Here is a 6819-nt window from a genome sequence, read left to right on the forward strand (position 1 = left end):
TGTATATAATATATGAATTCTTTTTAAGTCCAGAACATATGAGTTTGTTAAAGATTATAGTGTTGTCAGCACAGTGGAATATAATTTTAATTATATGTTCAAAAGTTTATTCCCTAATTTGTCAGAACACTGGATTTAGACTGACGGTATAATCAGCGATAGGTATTCTTACACCTTGGAAAAGTGTTATGTCTTTTCCAGAACATTGGCAAAGTTTACAAGTATTGGATGTATGGAGTATACATCGGAAGGGACCGATATTGAACTTTGATTAGATAAATTAAAATTTACCGTAATATCTATTCAATTCAATATCACTTGTTGATCCTAGATCAAATGATCTTAATCCTGATATGGTTAGGTTCAATCTCAAGAGTGTTACTCGTGTTCTTTTATTTGTTAGTTAAGCCTACTTTTGGGTGAGGGTGATACGTACATTTTGGGAACACGGTAGTGCAATTGAGTGGGAACGCTAACATAAATATGGAATCTATAACTTCTATTTGGCAAATAGAAAGTAAAGGATGATTTCCTCCGAGCTTAACCAAACGAAGATAAATGGTGGAGATCTCATTTCACTTAGCTGAAATATCATTTATACAAGGTTAAGTGTTTTAAGGATAAAATACATTGAAGGTGTAGCGGTAACCATAGTGCCTTTTCAATGTAAATCATCTATATAGAGGATCATTGATCATATTAGGATTATAACAATGGATAACTAATGGCGTGTCTATATCATGGAACATATAGAGCGTTCTATATGACTGAGAGTGCAATTCCAAATTCTAAGTGTGGATTCAATGAGGAATTAATAAGTTAGGGAATTTACTTGGTAAATTCGGTTCGACTTATTGGAAGCTCGGTTATATAGACCCATGGTCCCCATACTAGTTGAGACCATACTGCTTGTAAGACTCAGTTAATTGATTTTAATTAATCAGTTATAATTCTAAAAGTTAGACTATGTCTACTTTATGAATTTTCACTAAGCAAGGGAGAAATTGTAAAGAAATGAGATTTTAGGTTTATTTATTGATTAAGAGACTTTATATGTCTAAATTAATAAATATATTAAATGGCAATATTATTTAATAATTATTTCCAAGTTATTAAATAATTAGAATTGGCATTTAAAAGGTTAAATTGAAAAATTGGCATTTTTGAGAAAATGGGAATGGAAAATAACAAAATGGGAAAGTTGCTAAGTGAGGCCCAATACCCTTTGTATGGCCGGCCCTATGCATAGGAAATTCCATTTGTAGTTTCTATTATTTTAATGCCATACAATTCTAACCTAAACCTAGAGGGTTTTCTATAAATAGAAAGTGTTGGATTGAGGAAACATAGACACACATCTTTGATCACTTTGTTTCCCTCAGAAAATGCCTCACACGCCTCTCTCTCTTTTCTTCTCTCTAAATTTCGAAACTTTGAGTGAATGAGTAGTGCCCACACACATCAAGTGGTATCTCAATCATAGTATGTAAGACTATGGAAATTCTGCATCAAAGAAGGAGAAAAGAAGATCCAGGTTCAGATCTTGGTGATGCTCTGCAACAGAAAGGAATCAAGGGCTAGAGATCTGAACGGAAGGAGTCATAATATTCCGCTGCACCCATTGTAAGGTTTTCTTAACTTTATATGTGTTTATTTTCATTGTTTTAGAATTCATATTAGGTTGTTAATCCAACATAGTTGTTAGTAAATCTTGATCCTGGTAAAATAATTTCCAACATGGATTTCCTATTTAAATACTTAGTCCGTATTGACTGCAAGAGGAAGATGGTGATCTTCCAACCGGAAAGTGAAGAACCATTGGTATTTGTTGGTTCGGTTCGGGGATCTCGGGTCTCGGTGATTTCGGCCACGTCAGCTAGGGAGTTACTGCATGGCAGTTGTTTAGGGTTTCTGGTCGTGGTGATGGACACCACTCGGCCAGAGGACATCAAAGTGGTTCAGGAATTTCTAGATGTTTTTCCCGAAGAACTTCCAGGTTTACCACCTCAGCGGGAGATTGATTTTGTTATATATTTGGCATCCGGAGTTGAACTGGTTTCCAAGGCTCCGTATAGAGTGGCACCAGCTGAGCTTAAAGAATTAAAGATTCAGCTTCAAGGGTTAGTTGACATAGGGTTTATTCGACCTAGTGTGTCACCCTGGGGAGCTCCGGTATTATTCGTCAAAAAGAAAGATGGATCTATGAGAATGTGCATCGACTATCGAGAGTTAAACAAGCTAACAGTGAAGAATAAATATCCACTACCTACGATCGATGATCTTTTTGATCAACTTCAGGGGAAGATGGTCTTTTCCAAGATTGATCTCCGATCGGGTTATCATCAGTTGAAAATCCGAGAGGAGGACATTTCGAAGACGGCTTTCCGTACTAGGTATGGACATTACGAATTCTTGGTTATGTCGTTTGGACTAACCAATGCTCCTGCAGCATTTATGGATTTGATGAATAGAGTATTCAAGGATTTCCTCGATATCTGTGTAATTGTGTTTATCGACGACATCCTTGTGTACTCTCAATCAGAAGAGGAGCATGAGTTACATCTTCAGATGGTTCTGGAACGGCTTCGGGAACATAAGCTTTATGCCAAATTCAAGAAATGTGAATTTTGGCTATCTCAGGTGTCTTTCATAGGGCACATTGTGAGCAAAGATGGGATCAAGGTGGATCCAAGGAAAATAGAATCCGTCGGGGATTGGCCAAGACCGAAGACTGTGACAGAAATTAAAAGCTTCTTGGGTTTAGCCGGTTATTATCGTCGGTTCGTGGAAGGGTTTTCTAAGATTTCAACACCCATAACCGAACTTACGAAGAAGAATCAGCGGTTTGTGTGGTCAGATAAATGCGAAGCTAGTTTTAAGAAGTTGAAACAGAGGTTGATTACAGCTCCAGAGCTAGCTTTGCCTTTAGACAAAGAGAAATTCGTAGTTTATTGCGATGCATCCAGACAGGGTTTAGGGTGTGTGTTGATGCAGGCCGATCGAGTCATCGCGTATGCCTCCCGTCAGTTAAAGGATTATGAACAGCGATACCTGACTCACGACCTAGAGTTGGCCGCCGTGGTTTTTGCTTTGAAGATCTCGCGACATTACCTTTACGGAGAAAGGTGTGAAATCTATACCGACCATAAAAGTCTCAAATATTTCTTTACTCAAAAAGATTTGAATATGAGACAGAGACGTTGGTTGGAGTTAGTGAAAGATTATGATTGTGAGATTCTCTATCACCCTGGGAAGGCCAATGTAGTGGCTGATGCCCTGAGCAGGAAGGGTCCCGGGCAGGTAGCTAGCATGATTCAGATCTCACCTCAGTTAGTTGAGGACATGGTCAGATCCAGCATTGAGTTTGCGGTAGGACAGCTTCACAACTTGACGCTGCAATCTGATCTGTTAGAAAGAATTAAAGACGCTCAGATGACTGATCTAGAGTTATTAAAGGTTAGAGATGAGGTTTCAGCTGGTCAAGCCAAGGATTTTTCAGTGTCAGACAACGGGATGCTATTGTATAAAGCTAGGGTTTGTGTTCCAGATAGTGTGGAACTCAAGAATGAAATCTTTGAAGAGGCTCATTCTACCCCTTATTCCCTACATCCCGGCACCACCAAGATGTACCAGGATCTTAAACTGTACTTCTGGTGGAGCAGTATGAAGAAGAATTTGGTAGAATTCGTATCGAGGTGCCTCACCTGTCAGCAGATTAAGGCTTAACATCAGAGGCCAGCAGGGTTGTTGCAGCCTTTAACCCTACCTGAATGGAAGTGGGAGGATATCACGATGGATTTCGTGGTTGGATTACCTAGAACCACGAGTTTGCTCGATTCCATCTGGGTTGTGGTGGATCGATTCACAAAGTCTGCTCATTTTCTGCCTGTTAGAACAACCTATTCAGTAGACCAATTGGCAGAATTGTACGTTAAAGAGATAGTAAGACTTCACGGGGTACCGAAGTCTATAGTTTCGGATAGGGATCCGAAGTTCACCTCCAAGTTTTGGCAGAGTTTGCAACGAGCAATGGGTACAAAACTAAAATTCAGTACAGCATTCCATCCTCAGACAGATGGGCAGTCCGAAAGGACAATTCAGATATTGGAGGACATGTTACGAGCCTGTGTCATGGATTTTGAAGGCTCTTGGACTAAATATCTACCGTTGATTGAATTTTCATACAACAACAGTTATCAGAGTACGATAGGGATGGCTCCCTATGAGTTGTTATACGGTAGAAAGTGTAGATCTCCCATCCACTGGGATGAGACAGGGGAGAGGAAATACTTAGGTCCAGAGTCAGTGCAGCGAACCAATGAGGCAATTGAGAAAATTAAAGCTAGAATGCTTGCCTCACAGAGTAGACAGAAAAGTTATGCAGATCCGAAACACAGAGATGTTGAGTTCCAAGTAGGGGACCATGTGTTTTTACGGGTGTCTCCAATGAAGGGGATCAAACGTTTTGGGAAAAGAGGCAAGTTATGCCCTAGGTTTACAGGACCTTTCGAGATTCTCGAGAGGGTAGGTCAAGTGGCATACCGGTTAGCGTTGCCTCCAGCTCTTTCAGCAGTTCACAACGTATTCCATGTCTCTATGTTGAGAAAATACGTTTCAGATCCTACTCATATACTTAGTTATGAGAATCTTGAGCTGCAGCCAGACATGACTTATGAGGAACAGCCAGTGAAGATCCTGGATAGAAAGGATAAAGTCCTTCGGAAGAAGACCATAGCATTGGTCAAGGTACTCTGGAGAAACAGCAAGGTGGAGGAAGCCACCTGGGAGCTAGAGTCAGATATGAGAGCTCAATATCCAGAGTTGTTCAGGTTAGATTTCGGGGACGAAATCCTTTAAAGGGGGGGATAGTTGTTAGTTTAATTTGGAAATTAGCAGTTAATTATGATTAATTATGAAATTATTTATAGATATTTAAATAATTATTTATGTTGTTATATTCGATTCCTGAATGCATTTTTATGTCGTATAGTGAGATTTCATATTTTTGCATTTTCGGTGCCGGCAACATGGAACTCGGTGTTTGGCTCAGTAAAATCACAACTTAGCATGTTAGTATTGTGGGACAGTTTTTTAGACATTGGGAATGTCGAGATTGGTCGGGAATTTATAATTTCCCAAAAATACGCTTTAGTACCCCTTTTATGTTATTTTAGTGTGGAGGGGCAAAATGGTCATTTTGCCCCATTGATATTTTGTCCTTTACTGGACTTATTAAATGAGTTTAATATTGTATTTGTTATTTGTTGGCTGAAGTAAAGATTAATTTTATGTATTTTTATCATTTGTTAAACGTTAGAAAAAGTTGAGGAAAATCAAAGATTAAGAAAAATCATTTTTCTCTCAAACTCTCTCTCCCTCTTTCGGCCTCCTTGAGCAGCAAGGATTGTCACTTTTTCTTTGTGGATTCAAGATTTGTTTGTGTTCAATCCAAGCTAGGTTAGCTCTTGCTCTTTCTCTCTTTAAATTTCTTGAAAATTAAGAAAAGATGATAGTTGCATGTATAGTTTTGAAGTGTGGTTGCTGCTGTGTTTGTGTGTTAATTGCAAAAGTTTAATCATGTTAATTTGAGTAGATTAGAGCTGGTTATGATGCATGTTAGTTGCTTTGATTCAAGCTTGAAAATTTTTACTCAAAACTATGATTTTTAAAGTGAAATGGTGATTTTCGTTGTTGTAGTTGTTGTTATTGTTTAAGGTTGTTTTCTGGGGTTTCATTATGATGAAACATGGTGAATTGAGCAGGTTGTAATGAATGATTAGTGGATTCTAAGGAAGTTTGGAATTTTAGCTCAAAATTATTATTTTTATGGAAAATTGAGGAATTGGTTGCTGTAGAGATTGTTTGTGCATGGGTTTGGTTTTTGCAGTTATTTTATACTTGTTTAAGTAGATTAAATCAAGCTTTGATGCTTGTGGGTGAGTTTTAGCCAAGCTTGAGTTTTGAACTCAAAGCTTGGAGCTCACATGGTGAATTGTGTATTTTTGCTTGAAGCTTGGTTTTGATGCTTTGAAAATGTTTAGTGGGGTAATTAGAACAGGTCTGGAAGGTTTAGTATGAATTGGGTTTGATTTGAGTGAGTTATGAATTTTTGAGTGTTTCCTGCTTAGAACCGAAATTCCAGTTCAGCAACTGGAATTCTGGATGGTGTTCAGGAATTCCCAGAACCGGAATTCCGGTTGTAGAACTGGTCTGCCGGTTGGGGGATTTTTGGAAACCCTAGTTTTTTCCATTTTTATGTTGTTTAGGGTATTGCCATGTTATTTATCGATAGGAAAACTTCTAGTTTTTAGTTTATGTCCCCGGGAAGTGATTTAGCGTATCACTTATCAATGTTGTGATTGTTATGGTTTAGTAGCCTGTAAATCGCCGGGCAGTTCGTTACACTCAGGTTGACCGGCACACCTGAATTCAGAATCGAGGTAAGATTAGTATAACAGTATGCATATGTATTACATGTTTAGCGTGCATGTTAGGAAGCCTGTTAGATTACATTAGATATGTATGTTGGCTTCGTACCATCCGACCGTATCACATCGGTTAGGCTAGAGTATGACTAGCAATTGGAGTATGACCAGTGTACCGAGTATAGGTTGATACTAGGGTCGGTGGTATTGTACTGTTTGACTGTATCACATCGGTAAGGCTAGAGTATGACTAGCAGCTGGAGTATGACCAGTGTACCGAGTATAGGCTGATACTGTAACACATTGGTAAGGCTAGAGTATGACTAGCAGCTGGAGTATGACCAGTGTACCGAGTATAGGCTGTTACTTTGTCAAAAGTACCGTCGTACGAACG

The sequence above is a fragment of the Cannabis sativa genome, chromosome 9 (assembly GCF_029168945.1).
Source record: "Cannabis sativa cultivar Pink pepper isolate KNU-18-1 chromosome 9, ASM2916894v1, whole genome shotgun sequence".
NCBI classification, from domain to species: Eukaryota; Viridiplantae; Streptophyta; class Magnoliopsida; order Rosales; family Cannabaceae; genus Cannabis; species Cannabis sativa.